The 18281-nt window shown below is 40.3% G+C and overlaps 1 long non-coding RNA gene across 1 annotated transcript; it reads right to left on the bottom strand.

Moving 5' to 3' along the window:
- Nucleotides 1–5947: 5947 nt before the first annotated feature.
- On the bottom strand, nucleotides 5948–10620 carry LOC136420726 (uncharacterized). Its single transcript, XR_010753295.1, has 3 exons — nucleotides 10529–10620; nucleotides 10169–10278; nucleotides 5948–7162 (listed from the first exon to the last, which is right to left on the bottom strand). It is a non-coding gene; the product is annotated as an uncharacterized lncRNA (long non-coding RNA).
- Between the last annotated feature and the right edge of the window lie 7661 nt (nucleotides 10621–18281).

Genomic DNA, 18281 nt, shown 5'->3' with positions numbered 1-18281 from the left:
AATGCACACGATAAATTGTGTAGCAATTTGAAAGTATTATTGTTAACAATTATGTTGGGCTTAGCTGATGTTGTGTACCGAGACTGTCAACTTTGTGCAATGTTGGAGAATTGTTGTGCTTGAATTTTAGATATTTGTGCTACGAATGCACACAGCGAACTTTGCAGTAATTTAGAAAGTATTGTTCTCAATATTGTTGGGCTAAGCTGATGTTGTTAACCGCGACTGTCAACTTTGTGTAATGTTGAGGAACTGTTGTGCTCGAATCTTTGATATTTGTGCTACGAATGCACACGACGAACTTTGCAGTAATTTAGACGAACTTTGCAGTAATTTAGAAAGTATTGTTCTCAATATTTTTGGGCTAAGCTGACCTTGTGTAGCGAGACCGTCAACTTTGTGTAATGTTGAAGAATTGTTGTGCTAGAATCTTTGATGTTTGTGCTAGGAATGCACACGACGAACCTTGTAGTAATTTCAAAAGTATTCTCAATATTGTTGGGCTAAGCTGATGTTGTTTACGGAGACTTCGTGTAATGTTGAAGAACTGTTGTGCTCGAATCTTTGATATCTGTGCTACGAATGCACACGAAGAACTTTGTAGTAATTTCAAAAGTATTCTCAATATTGTCAGGCTAAACTGATGTGGTTTACCGAGACTGTCAACTTTGTGTACTGTTGAAGAACTTTTGAGGTAGAACCTTTGCTACTTGTGCTACGAATGCACATGACAAACCATGTAGCAATTGAAAAGTATTATTGTTAGCAATATTGTTAGACTAAGCTGATGTTATGTACCGAGACTGTATAATATTGTTTATTTGCGATGATTTTACATGAAGAAGAAAAAGGCAAAAAGTTAAGGTTAAATGACGATAAATGAACTAGGCTGGTAAACATATGTTTGTAGGAATTTGTATAAGCCAGAAATTCATCTCAATTGTGTCCTTCTGCTGTAATATGAGAGTACTTGATCAAGTGTGAAGACTAAATAACACTTCTGTCAAAACCATCAACCATCCCCAAACAATGTCAACGGTGGCGCATAGTTTGAGCAAGGATACTTACTAAGTAACTTGTTCAGAAACTATATGGCACTAGAGACTTTGGATTGGTTTTTGACGTGACAGAAGTTTTACTTAAATCTTAAGACTGGATCATAAACCCTTATGTTATATCGGAAGGAGATGATTTAGGAGGATTGTTGGGTTTTACTTTGAAGTTATTCCTGTAAACATACTTATGGACCAGCGTACTTCATGTTAAAGTGTGTCGAGTCTTTCATTAACATCCACGCACCCACCAATCCATCCACCCCTACATCCATCCAACCCTCCATCCATCCCCCATCCCATGACTTCACCCCCCGACCCTAGACTCCACCCTGACCCAAGACTCCACCCCCCATCCCTAGACTTCACCCCCCCATCCCTAGACTTCACCCCCTCCTCCCTATAGCCTAGACTTCACACCCCCAACCCTAGACTTCACCCCATCCCAAAACTTCACACCCCCTCCTCCCTAGACTTTCCCCCATCCCTAGACTTTCCCCCCATCCCTAGACTTCCCCCATCCCTAGACTCCCCCCCATCCCTAGACTTCCCCCCATCCCTAGACTTCTCCCCCTCACTCCATAGACTTCTCCCCCCTCACTCCAGACCCCAACCCCTCACTCCATAGACTTCTCCCCCCTCACTCCAGACCCCAACCCCTCACTCCAGACCCCAACCCCTCACTCCACACCCCAACCCCTCACTCCACACCCCAACCCCTCACTCCAGACCCCAACCCCTCACTCCAGACCCCAACCCCTCACTCCACACCCCAACCCCTCACTCCACACCCCAACCCCTCACTCCACACCCCAACCCCTCACTCCAGACCCCAACCCCTCACTCCAGACCCCAACCCCTCACTCCACACCCCAACCCCTCACTCCACACCCCAACCCCTCACTCCACACCCCAACCCCTCACTCCACACCCCAACCCCTCACTCCACACCCCAACCCCTCACTCCACACCCCAACCCCTCACTCCACACCCCAACCCCTCACTCCACACCCCAACCCCTCACTCCACACCCCAACCCCTCACTCCACACCCCAACCCCTCACTCCTCACTCCACACCCCAACCCCTCACTCCACACCCCAACCCCTCACTCCACACCCCAACCCCTCACTCCACACCCCAACCCCTCACTCCACACCCCAACCCCTCACTCCACACCCCAACCCCTCACTCCACACCCCAACCCCTCACTCCACACCCCAACCCCTCACTCCACACCCCAACCCCTCACTCCACACCCCAACCCCTCACTCCACACCCCAACCCCTCACTAACAAACTTCATTTCAATAAAAGAAATGCTACAGGAGATTACTCGTGTTGACCATTTTTTTTGTCAAATACTTATAAATTTTATTAGAGAAGAAATATAGCATTATATACACTTAAAAATACTTAGTAAATTTTTACCGATATAAAATAGAAAACTTCTAATGCCGCCGCCAGGCTCCCGGCGCAAGCCGCCGTTAGGCAGCCGGCAAAGCCGCGGGCACCGCCCCATCAGCAGCACAAAGGCCCCACCTGGGCCCGAGGCAAATATGTCACCCCCTCAAATTCACTAAGAGGGGGACGGGGGTGTAGTTCATGTTAAAGCTTGTTGTTTTTCCTGTTAAATTGTACATTTCAGATAACCTTTGCATTGTTTTCCTGCTATATTTATTTTAAATGATTCAGTTTATTACTTATTTTGGCCACTAATCTTATTTATTATCTGGTCAGTACTAGAGCCACCAATTTGAAAGATTACTAAGTGACATTCATCATAACTTAAGTTTGCTACTGAAATTATTGTTACAAGAAAAGGCTGAATAATTCTGCATGTTGATATCTACTGCTAGACCCTTTTTTTCTAACTAAATTGCTGTGGCCTAATGTCAGTTGAAATTTAATTATAGACTTGAATTCATATCAGTTGTGCATCAACAATTTCCTGGCAAGCACATCCAAATTAACTGTGGCAGGTTATATCTGGTAGCAATAAGTAGGAAACAATATGAGAAGTCATGCATGAACATAACTTTTCAGATTGTAAGTTATTTGCTAGTAGTATTCTCTTTCAATAATAATCGTAAGTATTTGGAAGAACTTTAGTCTTCAAAACACTTTAGATTATTACTAAAACAAAATACTACTAGCAGTAACTTACAATATGAAAAGTTCCCTCATTGTGCCTTTATGTATCAATTTTCATATTGTTTCCTATCTACTACTGCCATACATAACCTGTCACACTTGTGCATAGAATTGGCTTAAGTTTGCAACCAAATAAAAATGTTTCCGCACAACTGTGACAAGTCTATAATTAACTATCAAACGACATTAGGCCACACCAATTTAACCCTTTCATAAAAAAGGTCTACATATTAACATGAAGAATTATTCCCCTTTCTTTAACTATAATTTCAGTACTTAACTTATAATCAATGCCGTCACACTTTTTAATAAGCTTTCAAATTGGTGGCTACTTTTACAACTGACCAGATAATAAATTGATGTGACCTTATGCGTAATAACTTGAACCAGTCAAATCATTTAAAATACATATACCAGGAAAACAAACACTACCAAAAATGCTTTCTTAAGTGTGAGAAAAATTGCAAGGTCTCATAACAAGGACACTTTCTAAATTCGATCAAGAAACTTTCTCAGCAAGTTTAATTTCTTTTTATTAAAGTTAAGAAAATATAAGTTTTTTAATAAGACAATGCATTTTTGGTAGTGAAGGTCATCTTAAATGTGCCATTTAACAGGAAAAAACAACCCAACAAGCTGTAACATGAACTACACTGGTCATGTTTACAGGAATAGCAATTCCTATAAACATAGAAACCAGTCTAGTTCATTTATCAATCAAAACTCTTTATTTCAACAAATACATTCAAAATCTTGCAACTACAAACAAATTCTAGTTGTCTTTACACTCAGTACCAAATTGCAAGCTTTCTTACATTTACCGCATTCATGCATCATGAGTTAACTCACATTACAACCACATTTCTTTGCAAATTTACTTCATATGTTCGTACGAATGTGACTGTATTGGTTACAAGGAATTTTGTACCACATAAATTATATGATCTATGCATAGTGAACACAGGTTCGCACCATTACTAAATTATGGTGAAACAATACTATACGTAGGCACGTATTTTGTGGTTTTACGGCAAAACCTTATGTGTTAAAAACATGTCACATTTTTATGAAGTACTGAAAAGTGTCCGATTAACATCTATCTTCTTCACGTATGCTGAGACGGCATGTCTCTCAACAGTTCGTACGACGTCCACCTTGCATTTCCTGAAACAAAAACCACAACTGTTATTCATATAATACTACATGCATGGCCTTACACACAGCAGGTAAAAGTCAGAACCACAAGTCATTATCGTGTGCGTAGAGTTCAATTTAGACAATGTATTCGGAGTTCCATGGAGCATTACACAACACTAGTTTAACTACAATTCAATTAACGTCATTGAAACAAGGCCAATTTTGACTGGAAAATGGTTTTATGTGCCACAGTTTTCTTCAAAATTGACAAATGCCCATACTATATCAAGCAGCACGAATTGCAGGCACTTTCCTCCCGCGAAAAATGGGTCAAACATGTGAGACATTTTAATGGAAATCAAAAGACTTGGAAAACTTGTCTTTGCGCCAGCTAACAGGAAAATCATTGCATGTTCTGTCTAAATCCTCATTATTTTCAGTACGGGACAGGCGTTGAAAATGTTCTTTTTGTTGAGACTTACTGTGTATATTTCTCGTAGGACGTACATACATAATAAACGTTTTGTTGTGATAAATTTGGGCTGCCATCTCAACTCGTGACTAAAAGGTCTCGCCATAAGCAAGCAAGCTTGTGTGTGAAAATTCGGCCCATGCCTAGCCTGAGACCTTTTTGAACAAATGTCCTTAAACTAAGCATAGTCTACCCCCAAAATTTTCTGGTAGGATAGCCCCCATGTTGCACCAAACAAAATTCAGATGACGGCACACGAAATATGCTGAATAACCAGTTCACTCCAGGAATACTGTAAATCATAATATAGCGGTTTAGGCAAAACTTACTTCTAACAGTGGATACCGGTTCGCTGGACCTGATTCGGACCTTCATCAACCAAGTCCAAAAAAAACTGAACAAAGTACAAATATATTTTTCTATTGTTTTATAAAAAGTGTTTTGAATCTGACAAAATAAGTGCAACATTCAAATATCAAATACTGGTTTGTCTTCTCATCAAACGTTTATAGTTTATGAAGGCATAGCTCGTAATTAATTTTTGGAAATAGGGTGAAATTTGGGTGAACCACATGAAATAAAGTTGAATGTCAGCAAAACATTACTTTGACGCGACGGCCTCTCTTCAGAATTCTATCTAGATTTCAAATTTCAACCAAGCAATACATCAAATAAAGTAAAACAAAAACTTATATTGCTTTTTCTGATACTTGGATTTCAATAACATTCTGGAAGTGTACATGAGAACCATAACCATATAGAGTTAGCCTCCGTTGCAGTCCAATAAACCACGACCAGCGACTCGTAAAGTTCTATGTGAATGGTTGCCGGGATGTCTATTCAAAATATGACGGACTTGCGGACACCTAACTAACATCTTTCGCAAGTTTTTTTTTCCGTGTGTGGACACGGCAAGGAAACACAAAGCTGCTACACAATGGCCGATCATAATCTAACCTCTGACCCTTTCTTGCAACCTTTTTCGTAAAAAAAACCTCTAAGCTGCAACAGCTGAATTCCATCAAAGATATCAGCAATAGGAAGAACAATCAGGCCACATTTGAGAAAATTTGTAACACGACTTTGAAGACATGATAATCATTTGTCAGGAAGCATGCGTCACTTGACTCACTTCACAAGGGCTTTGTGCAAAGTAACATTTGAAATGCTTCTCGCGGCTACATTAATTGGCCCTTTGAAAGAATTTCTTAATCACCAGTGACTACCTTTGCTGAAGCTGAGAAAAGCGCAGGCTTTCCACACGGCACTTACAGGATCCCAGGAAGATACGGCCCTCAGCCAAAGAATCTATCCCTGATAAGTCTTTAAACATCGCCGTGGAAGAAGGCTACACATGCACCCAGTATTTGGAGCCCTGTACATTAATACGTAGGCAAAAAAATCATGCACAATGCAATGATATAAAAGGCCGAAGAAAGAATGTGTGACTTTCGGTCACAGGATCCCAAGCAGATAACCTGGACCCGCTAGTGGGAAGGACTGCAACGAAGGCTTATATATAGTTCAAAAATCTGGTGCACGTGCACCCAGTATTCAAGCCCTGAAACTCTGAAGGTAAGTTTACAGTCAACTTTGAAAAAAACAAATGAAGAACAACTTAACTGTCAAACACAGGTCTTCTCTAGAAGAAACTCTTCTCTGCATCCCATCGGCTGGAGTCAGTTGTTGCCAGTCTGGATACATTTAAAAAGAAGGGAAAAGTGTCATACCTCAACATATTCATAAATTCAGAAACGGTTACAATTACTGTAAATACATGTTCTTGGGAAAATGACAGCGAAGAGACTGGTATTTGACCGGTTTTGACTTTGTCTTTTTCAAGAATTACTGTAAATGGACACATACTCGCGGTAAACTTTTTTCCACCTACAACTGTAGCGCTGCTATTGTTTCAAATGCGAACTTAAAACCACCGCAAATAATCCATTTTCTCCCTATGGCATACTTAAATACTTAAAAGACTGGAAGCAATGCTAATTTACAAGTCTACATACAAACAAAGAAATCTAAGATAATTCCAGGCCTCTTACTCCTGAAACAACAGCACTGGTCATTTCATGTACTGAATACTTGGTCTTAATCACTATTAGACAATTTTCAAGGCTTAACACTTCATTGTTGAACGACCAGAAACAAAAAGTTTGACATTTTACTCTTTACAGCGAACATGAATGCAAGTATAGTATTACAATTCAGGAAATTTAAGCAGCTTGAAAAAGCAAGATATGGTCAGAACAATGAACAACTTAACTGTTAAACACATGTCTTCCAGGAAGAGACTGTTAACTGCAGGCTGGAGTCGGCAGCAATGCTGTGTTGGACGACCATCTGCAACAAGACCAGAGAAAGTTTGAAGAAAATGGAACACAGAGACAACATTGTCACATCTGAACAACTTCCCCTAAAAATTTGAAGGCCACCAAAGCAATATAGGGACAAAAAAAGGAATACTGACATTTACTAAATACTAGCATATTTCTGTAATAACTTTGAGCCACACAGAAACGTGCCGCTTGATGATCCCCTTAGTTTTACAAGCCTACAAAAACCCTGTCAACGATCTTTATTAAAGTTCTCACATCACAACGATTGTGATAGTGTAGTTTGGACTGATGTAAAGAAATGAATTCACTGAAATGAATCTGATTTTCGGGCCCTAATATTGCTTGGGTTGCCTTTTGTCATCGTAAGAATATCACCATACCCAACTAGAATGGCAACATTTTCGGGAAAATGCAGGATATTCCCCTCCCACTACCTACACCTCAAATATGACATCTTTAGCATTGACTGTAAGGGTATTATGTAGTTTCTGCATGAATTATGCATAAGGCACTCATTAGCATAATTCATGGCCAGGTTTTCTGACCTTTCCTAAAGGTACCTACATCTCAAATATGACATCCGTGTCCTTTACAGTAAGGGAAATACAAGTACATGCCTAAATCATGAAAATGAGGTCCTCATTAGCATAATTTATGGCCAGGTGTATTCACCTTTTCTAAGGGTACCTACATCTGAAATATGACATCCGTAGCCTGTACGGTAAGGGAAATACAATTTTATGCATAAATCATGCAAATGAGTTCCACATTAGCATAGTTGATAGACAGGTGTGTTCACCTTTCCTAAAGGTACCTACATCTGAGATATGACATCCGTAGCCTTTACGGTAAGGGATATGCATAAATTATGCAAACGAGGCACTCATTAGCATAATTTATGGCCAGGTTTCCTGACCTTTCCTAGTGGTACCTACATCTCAAATATGACATCCGTAGCTTTTACGGTAAGGGAAATACAAGTTTATGCATAAATTATGCAAATTAGGCCCTCATTAGCATAATTCATGGCCAGGTGTGTTCACCTTTCCTACAAGTACCTACATCTCAATATGACATCTTCAGCTTTTACGGTAAGGGAAATACAAGTTTCTGCATAATTTATGCAAATGAGGTCCTCATTAGCATAATTTATGTCCTGGTGCTTTCACCTTTCCTAAAGGTACCCACATCTTCAAGATGACATTTGCAGCTTTTACGGTAAGGGAAATACAAGTTTATGCATAGATTATGCAAATGAGGTCCTCATTAGCATAATTTATGGCCAGGTGTGTTCACCTTTCCTAAAGGTACCCACATCTCAAAGATGACATCCGCAGCTTTTACGGTAAGGGAAATACAAGTTTATGCATACATTATGCAAATGAGGTCCTCATTAGCATAATTTATGTCCAGGTGTGTTCACCTTGCCTAAAGGTACCTACATCTCAAAGATGACATCCACAGCTTTTACGGTAAGGGAAATACAAGTTTATGCATAGATTATGCAAATTAGGTCCTCATTAGCATAATTTATCGTCAGGTGTATTCACCTTTCCTATAGGTACCTACATCTCAAATATAACATCCGTACCATGTAACATAAGGTACATATAACTTTCTACAATACCATTAGTAGAGCTACCACCGCACATCTACTTGGTTTTTGGCAGAAGAAGAAGAAGAAGAAGAAGAAAGAAGAAGAAAGAAGAAGAAGAACAGGCAAGCAAAAACAGTATATCCCCCTTCCCACTGGAAGGGGAATATAAATATCAAGACAACAGGCAAGCTGCCATGGAAACACAAAGCTGGGAATAATGTGCACTGTTATATAAAACCTGCAGACAAAAAATGTTTCAATCTTGATATCAGGTTTATCTTGCCGCTGATCTATTTTAAGTGTAATATACTTAGTTAAATCAGTAATAATGATAGAATTACAAATGTCCTTTTTTTCCCTTAAAAGAAATTTTCTGCGTATGAATGTCACAATGACAGGGCCATTAGTTAAAGTGTACAATTAAGTTTCAACGACACTAGGCCACAGCAATTAAGTTATGAAAAAGGTCTAGTAGTAGATATTAACATGATGAATTATTCAACCTTTTCTTGTAACAATAATTTCAGTAGCAAACTTAAGTTATGATCAATGTCACTTAGTAATCTTTCAAATTGGTGGCTCTAGTTTTAGAACTGACCAGATAATAAATAAGATTAGTGGCCAAAATAAGTAATAAACTGAACCAGTGAAATCATTTAAAATAAATATAGCAGGAAAACAATGCAAAGGTTATCTGAAATGTGCAATTTAACAGGAAAAACAACACAACAAGCTTTAACATGAACTACACCCCCGTCCCCCTCTTAGTGAATTTGAGGGGGTGACATATTTGCCTCGGGCCCAGGTGGGGCCTTTGTGCTGCTGATGGGGCGGTGCCCGCGGCTTTGCCGGCTGCCTAACGGCGGCTTGCGCCGGGAGCCTGGCGGCGGCATTAGAAGTTTTCTATTTTATATCGGTAAAAATTTACTAAGTATTTTTAAGTGTATATAATGCTATATTTCTTCTCTAATAAAATTTATAAGTATTTGACAAAAAAAATGGTCAACACGAGTAATCTCCTGTAGCATTTCTTTTATTGAAATGAAGTTTGTTAGTGAGGGAGGTTTGGTGAACAATGGAGTCCACGTGGCGCACGTGGCGCCAATTTCAGGCCGGGAAAAAAACGAGACAACTGAATAAAATGAAAACTTATCGGCCTGAAAATGTTTTATCTTCATGTCACTGAAAAAAGTCATTGTTTTACCAACTACTTTGTACAATATTAAAGAATAGAACGAAGCTGACGGTACATAGACATGTGCACGTTTTCGGTAGTTTTTCGAAGAAGACAAATTTCTACACGAGGCCGCGTCGGAATATCCTCACTGTTCCCCGAAATAACGTCCAATTTTCAAAACATCTCCACAAAAAACGACCACAGATGTACCAACAACAATGTGAAATAGGTCTCACCCTAATAAATGGACGTTGCGCGGCTCCAAGCGCGGATTTCCGACGAGACATTCTACATCGCACCGCCGCCATGCCGTCTTCTTCAGAAAATGCAGTCCGGGCGCTATGGACTATGGGTAATATGACGTCATTACTCAGCTGTTGGCGCCAAAACTGGACGATGCTCCTCTGACCAGGTGGATGACGTATTTATACTTAAAGCGTAAAGAAACCACCTAAATATTGACTTTTGGATCGTTTCCACCCGACCTAAGGCTGTTTCGGGTTACTTCTACAGTGACCATATTTCTAAAAGCACTTTTTATACCAAGAAAGTCAAATAGAACTTCCGAATCTGTGCTTTTACGAAGATTGAATTACCTAGACAGCTGGGTGGCCGTTTCCAGCTGCCTGACAGGGGCTCCCCACAGCGGAATAAAAGATCACTGCAGCACTTGGATTGTGATAATTCAATTACTTAAATTTGTCAAGTTGTCAGCTAAGATATAACAGCATCTGGTAGCTACTGAATGATTGGTTGCATTAGATGAAACATTTATTGACAATGCAATTGATATTCTATTGCATATTCTTTATAAACTCTCATAATAAGGGTTCAGGAAGCTCAAACAAATGACTCAACACAGATCATGGTATAAAAACAACAGATTCTTTATTTTCTTTCTTTCACATATCCTTGTTTAAGTTTGGAAATTGATTTTGTCATCCTACGATATAAATTCCTTTCATTTCTATCCTTTTCAGAGAGTTAACAAAGTTCTTTGCAATGTGAAATACTGTAGATGTTGCAGTATAGATTTCATTTTCATTGCTGGTTGGCTCAGTGTACATAAGAGAGTTTTCATAGAATTTGAGTCAAAACTTTTGCAATTATCAAGCTCACCAAAGTTATTAATGATAGACACGTTTCCCTGTCCTTGGTGCTGAAAACATGTCAGAAAATGATGTTCGCTATTTTCATTATAATGTTTATGTTGTGCTACTATAATCAACACAGATGCATGAACTTTCTGGGTTACATTAATGTTATTGTGTTGCTACAAAAGTGGGATACATGTACGGCATTTAAAACTACACCTCTCTCTACCTACAAAATGTACCTACCTACCTAGTCCCTTGACCTCCGGGTCGTTGGGGGGACAAGGTAGCAGTGAAGATGGAGATCTGTCTCCAGGCTCGTCTGTTTCTTGCAGCCTTTCAGACAGGCTAAGGGACGTCCACTCTGCTACACCTCTTTCAGTAAGGCTTTTAACCCAGTAGATCTGACACACTGTACATGATACCATTGACTGGAAGCATAGAAGGCATTTGTAACTAAAGATCATGTGCATCATGTCTAGACTGTGTGATATTTAAGTGCATGGATGAATTACTCTCTTTCAGAATTTGACTTTCACAGAGATCTATTTCACAGAAAGTAAAGATTTCTTTTAAAAATACACTCAATACAGAGTCATGTTTCCTTTTTTCTTTTACTGCTACATTCTCCCAATGTGTTTAACTAGAGTTTGACAAGGATCCTAAGGTCACAGTAATTTAGTTCATTGGTTCTTCGACATCTCTAAGTTAATTTCTAGCAAATTTAAATTAAGATAACAAAATGAAAACAGAGTGCACTAAGGAGAAACTTTACACTGACTTTATTCCCTCCTTAAACTGTGTGTAACGTTACCAAGGTACAAACTTTCTCCTAAGACCCAGTTTGAAACAATTTTCTTTCTAAATCTGACAGCAGACTTGACTTGCTCTGGCCTAATGACAGAACTTATGGGGAAACTAGAGCTGATAGTTTTCACATCTGCCAGCCGACCGATGATGATGATATGCCCAAATACAAGAAGGGAATGCTGTTTAAGGGTTGGGTTGGACAGAGTGAACGGTTTAACACAGGTTAGAGTGACGCTGCGGTGTCATGTGTCAGTCAGCCGGGTAACGAGCACAGATAGACAGCTGTTATCAGCACTTCACGTAGCATCCGCATCAGCAACAACTGGACTTAATAACCACGGAGTTTGGCACTTAGTGTAGTTTTTGCAGTCAGCAACAATAGGTGTTAACAACCACATTTTGGACCATCAAGCTTCTATGGACTAACATCTGAACACGCCGGTAAGTTGTGTAAGTCAGAAAGCAGGTTCTTATCTATCTAAGTTGAATCTAAGTCTTTAGATGTATATTTATGTAGCATGCGTAGTCCAGTGGTTAGCGATCTTGCCTCTGGAACTAGAAGCCCCGGGTTCGATCCCGGCTGTGTCGCTCACCCGACATGCACGCTACCAGAAACGGTCGCAGTCCTTAGGACGGGACGTTAAGCCGTGGTCCTCTGTTCATTGTGCTTGTCGAAAAGAGCTAGGGGAATTTCCCTGGTACAATGAACCTGTAAATACTGTATATAGAGTCTGTCTTATCTGTCATGACCAGTGGAACATTAGCTCATCTGTTCATTGAGTTCATCTGAGCTAAACTGGTTCAAGATCACTTTCCTTTCCTTTTAACGTATGATGATGGAGGACAAAGCAGTTGACAGATGGACAAACAAAATATTTATGGGCCCCATCCAAAGGTGGGGCTGAGTAATCTCCAAGCAGAAGTTAAGAGGAAGATTTTTTTAAAAACCAAATGCTGGGGTTCTCAGGAATGAAAATGTCTTCAGGGTAAATTTCAAAAGTCATGAAAAATCTTTTATCGGAAAAATTGTTTGAAAAAGCTGATACTTGACACTTTAACAAGTGCTTAAATCAAACTATGATAGAATACGCAACCCCGAGAAAATTTCTGACGAAATCCATTCATGATGATATATGCTTACACCACCAAACCATGCTGTTATCTCTAAGTATTGATGCTTATGGTCATACAGAGAACCTCTATGGGAATATCAGATGTCGGCTATAGGACATATTAGAGTATGAACCCTCCAGGGAAAGCATATTCAGGAATCCTTCAGGATCTGTTACTGTAATCATCTGGGCAACATTGGCGGAGGGTCTCATTTCAGTCATAATTATTACCTCCGTGAAAAATACGGAGGTATCGTTTTCAGTCCGTGTGTTTGTTTGTCTTGATGTGCATTCACAGTTTTTTAAATATTGTAGAGTGACAGGATATGAGGTGGAAGACGGTGTAATGTTAACTGCAGATTGGCAAGATTTGAAAGTTGTCTTGCTTGGGTCCAAAGAGAATAAGTGAGAAATTTTCCAGTTAAAATGAATAAAACAAGAAATTCACAAAAACTCTAATATTTCACGGGAGTATCTTTGATTTCTTGTTCATTGGCCTTTTCTTATTAGATTAATACGAATAGACTTTTATGATTGGTTATTATGAAGAGGAGAATGCTGATATGATAACAAAATTTCTACCCAGACAAATGAAGATCCCCTCCTGTACTCATGACAACACTTAGGGTCTATTTACAGGTTCCCTCCTGCCCAAACCTATATGGTACTAGTAACTGGGTGAGAGGTCATGAATGGGAGCCTTACTCTGCCAGCTGGACTGGCTTCAAGTCAGGCCTGCATGCCCCTTTTCCATAAGGCTTAGGCAAACTATTTTGATTTACTGTTATTCACAGGGAAAGCTTTGTAACAGTGTGGATCAACCTCCACTAACTGACCAGTCTAACGGGTCCGGACCTTTTAGCCTAGTGGTTAGCGCGTTGATTTCCCAAGCCGTGGAGATCAGGATTGGCGCAGGTTCTAATCCCGGGAGCGGCGTACTCGCCCCTTTGGGTTTTTACAGCTTTTTTATTCTGGTAATTCTTAGCAAGATGCGTGATTGACTTCCTGAATTTAGCGTAATGCATAGACGGCCCTACTGAATGTAGTACAAACCGTTGTCAGGATCCCCCCATGCAGACCCTCTTCATGTACATGTAATTAGTATCCTACTGACGTTTAAGACAACTCATAATAAAATTTGTAACAAAATTGAATGTAGATGATATGTTTCCAATCTTCTTGTGTTAAGTTTAAGAAAAATGTTTTCTGGAAAACTGCAATAAGCATCAAAATAATGAAGAAAAAAAACAATATTGTTAAAAGATATCCCCATAACAAACAGTGCCTCAAGCATAAAAGAATAAAGGAATTTCAAAGCATTCAAATTTTTGTGAGGGTAACAACTTTGATTTCTGAGGAACTTTATTGTAAAATCAACTTCACAGACATGCCTTGGAAGACACAGCTGCAATTGCCTTCGATTTTTTACATGTCTAAAGAAGTAACATTTTGAGAGCACATGATTCAGATAACATTTACAACAAAATTTCTGTTTTTGAGAACTTATATACTTTTAAAAAGTTTCCCCTATCAATGCACATGAGCATGGCCCGAGACTGGTACTATGAGGAATCTCAGCTGTTGGAAGCCTAAATAAATAGCAGCCACTGGCAGTACTTAAGCCTGTGACTTACATAAAACTGACGTCAGACTGCGATAAGGCCTCGATCCAAACAAGCTGCCCTTCCCCAACCACAACATTACCTTTAACAGCTGTAACCCGAGAAGCTTGACCTCAGTAAGTAGATGTAGCAACTTAGATCTTGAGATGTAGCAATATGTAGCAGTTTAAGACATCGTGAGTTGATGTTTGAAGTTAAGATTATAATCTTGCATTTTGTAGCTAAGATAATATTATGTATCAGGAATAACCAGATTGTAATTATGTTGCATTCTAAAGATGAATTGCTGTTACAGTTGCAGTTAAGACCCGAGATTGATGTAGTAGTTTCCACCATGAGAGTTACATAAAGCTGACGTCAGACAGCGATAAGGCCTCCAAACAAGCCACTCTTCTCCAACCACAACATTACCTTTAGCAGCTGTAACCTGAGAAGCTTGATCTCAGTAAGTAGATGTAGCATGAGTAGATGTTGGGATGTAGCAATATGTGGCAGTTTAAGTTTGCAATTAAAATTATAATCTTGCATTTTTGTAGCTTAGATAATATTATTTGTTAGGAATAACCATTGTAATTATGTTGCATTCTAAAGATGAATTACTGTCACAGTTACAGTTGCAGTTAAGACCTGAAATTGATGTAGTAGTTTCCACCATGAGAGTTACATAAAGCTGATGTCAGAGAGCGATAAGACGTCCAAACAAGCCGCTCTTCCCTAACCACAACATTACCTTTAACAGCTGTAACCCGAGAAGCTTGACCTCTGTACTGGAGGTCAGGGGAAGATGGAGACCAAATATTGTTCTACAGTCTCTGAACTTAACCAGTTGGTCCGGCCTGGGACAACAGGACAGAAATAACACATTGGTTTAGTCTTCATAAACACTTTTGTCAAACATTTTAAGAAAAACAAATGAAAACATATTTTAATTAAATAAGAAATTAGATCTCTCAGCAAAGTTGATTTAATATCAAACAATAAAAGTGATAAACTTCCATTCAATTTACATAGATATTATCCGCAGTAGCAATTTTCAAAATGGATATTAATCAATTTTACTAGATTAATTTCCCAAAGATTGAAAAAAAGAAAAGTGATCAGTTGATTGCTATCCAATCTGCCATTCAGACAATTATAATGCTTGGTATATATTAGAAAGTGTCCATAGTATCAGTTTTCCAAATGGATCTTAATTGATTTTACTTATTTATCTAAATTAACTTAATTAGACTATTGTTGTTCTCGCAGTTCTGTTTTGTATAATGCAATCAATTAACATTCAGCTTCAATAAAAGTCCAAAATGATTATATCTTTATTTGCATTCGTTACTTAATTAGGTAAAACAAACAATCAATCACAAAAGTGGTAATCTTAGTTGTATCATTAAGCTAACAGGGATACGTTAAGAACTTCTTCAGTTATCTCACAAAAGTTCAGTGCCTTACCGTTATATACCAAGCCTCCTGAATGCCGTTAAGCCACACAAAGCATCTGGCCCAGACGGGATCCCAAATCGCGTCCTCAAGGAGCTGGCTGGCGAGCTAGCCCCCGTACTTGCAGCGCTCTTTAACCAGTCGCTGCAACATGGATGTGTCCCAGAAGACTGGACTAAGGCCATGGTAACCCCCGTCTTCAAAAAGGGCGGAGTACATGACCCGGGTAACTACAGGCCGGTCTCACTGACTTGCGTAATATCCAAACTCATGGAACATGTTTTGTGCAAACACATTCTCAACCATCTTGAGAAAAATCACCTTCTCACAGCATTCCAGCATGGATTTCGCAAAGCCCACTCTTGCGAAACCCAACTGCTTCTCGCCGTTGACGACCTCGTGTCAGCATACGACAAGAAGGTGCAGGTAGACATGGGTATTCTGGACTTTAGCCGTGCATTTGATACGGTACCGCATGAGCGGCTCATGAGTAAACTTGCACACTACGGCATTAGAGGTCCCATTCAGCGATGGATCAGATCTTTCCTCCAGGACAGATCCATGTGGGTGGTAGCGGATGGTGAGTGTTCGCCGTCAACACGCGTTCTCTCTGGAGTTCCCCAAGGAACTGTACTCGGCCCGCTTTTGTTCCTCGTCTATATCAATGATTTGCCCTCCTGTTTGACACCTGGAACCACTGCTAGACTCTTTGCCGATGACTGCCTTGTTTATCGAGAGGTCCGCGGACAGGAAGACCAAGTTATCCTGCAGAGAGACCTTGTCGCATTACAGGATTGGGCCACTACCTGGGGCATGAAATTCAACCCAAAGAAATGTAACACGATGTCCATAACGCGAAATAAGAACCCTCTCACCAGGATGTACGAGATGTGCGGCGAGTTACTCCAACAGACAGGAGAGGCCAAGTATCTCGGTGTCACATTAAGCCAGGACTTGAAATGGTCAACTCATGTTAACTCAACAGCCAAACGTGCAAACTACACACTAAATTTTCTCAGTAGGAATCTCCGCTTCTGCCCTCGACAAGTCCGCGAGACTGCATACTTCAGCCTTGTCCGCTCGTCCATGGAATATGCGGCAGTCGTCTGGGATCCTTTTCGGCAAAAGGACATCGATGCACTGGAGATGGTCAACAGACGTGCTGCCCGCTTCGTGACCAGCAACTACAGACGACAGGATGTCAGCGTTACAGCGCTCCTTCGGGACCTGAAATGGCCGTCACTCCAGACAAGACGTCATGACGCACGTCTAGTGATGATGTACAAGATCACTAACGGTCTTGTTGCTGTCCCGCCCACTCGTCTCACCCCAGCACACGCACGTACCCGTTCCAACCACGCCCATAAGTACAGAACCCTTCAACCCAAGTGTGACACTGCGAAATTCGCCTACTTTGCAAGGACAATACCTGAGTGGAACAACCTCTCCGCCCATGTAGTAGACAGCCCTTCACTGGACGCCTTCAAGAGCAGGCTGCTGTCGTCACACCCTTAGCCCGGACACTGCAACTGTGCCTCACCCCGTCTGTGCGATACCCCTACTAGGGGGTTTACAGACTATTGAACTAGAACTAGAACTAGCCTCCTAGAGAAAAACAAACATTTTTATTTTGAGACAATCCCGCCAGGGACTGGTCCGTAGGTTCCTGTTGTCCCTACACGAAATCCCTTTGCGTGGGTGCCAGAGAGCCGATGATATAAAGTTCCATGTTATAGTATCACTGATAACATCATGATTTGCACACCCGTGTCCCATTGATGCGATCATGAGTTAATGTTGCAGACTGTGTAAATGATACGTAAATGTTGCCATTTAGATCATAAGATTGCAGAAAGTTTGACAGTCATGAGTACATGTAGCAATTCATGAGTAGATGTGGCGATAGATATAGCAATTTAGATGTCGAGATGTAGCAATAATGTAGCAGCTAGTTTAAAATATCAGATGTAAGCACTTAGGATAATCATTATCTTGAGTTTAGGTAGTTAAGATAATATCAAAATTGTGTTAGGAATTATCTAATGTTGCTTTGCAGATGATGACTTATGTAACAGTGAAGATGTAACAGTTTCCACCATGCTAGTCGATGTATCAGTTTAGCCCCCTGTGGCGCAGTAGCGAACTCTAATCTGCCACACTGTTGGCCCTGCTGTAACAACTGGAGCTGTGCCTAAATATAGCCGTGAGGATCGCATTGCCGGGATGGTTTGTCCTCCTGTGTGATGTGCCTCCCTCCTAGCTCCCCTCCGTCTCTAT

This window comes from Branchiostoma lanceolatum, chromosome 15 (genome assembly GCF_035083965.1).
Source record: "Branchiostoma lanceolatum isolate klBraLanc5 chromosome 15, klBraLanc5.hap2, whole genome shotgun sequence".
NCBI classification, from domain to species: domain Eukaryota; kingdom Metazoa; phylum Chordata; class Leptocardii; order Amphioxiformes; family Branchiostomatidae; genus Branchiostoma; species Branchiostoma lanceolatum.
The sequence above is the reverse complement of the archived record's forward strand: the minus strand, read 5'-3'. Positions and strand labels throughout refer to the sequence as shown.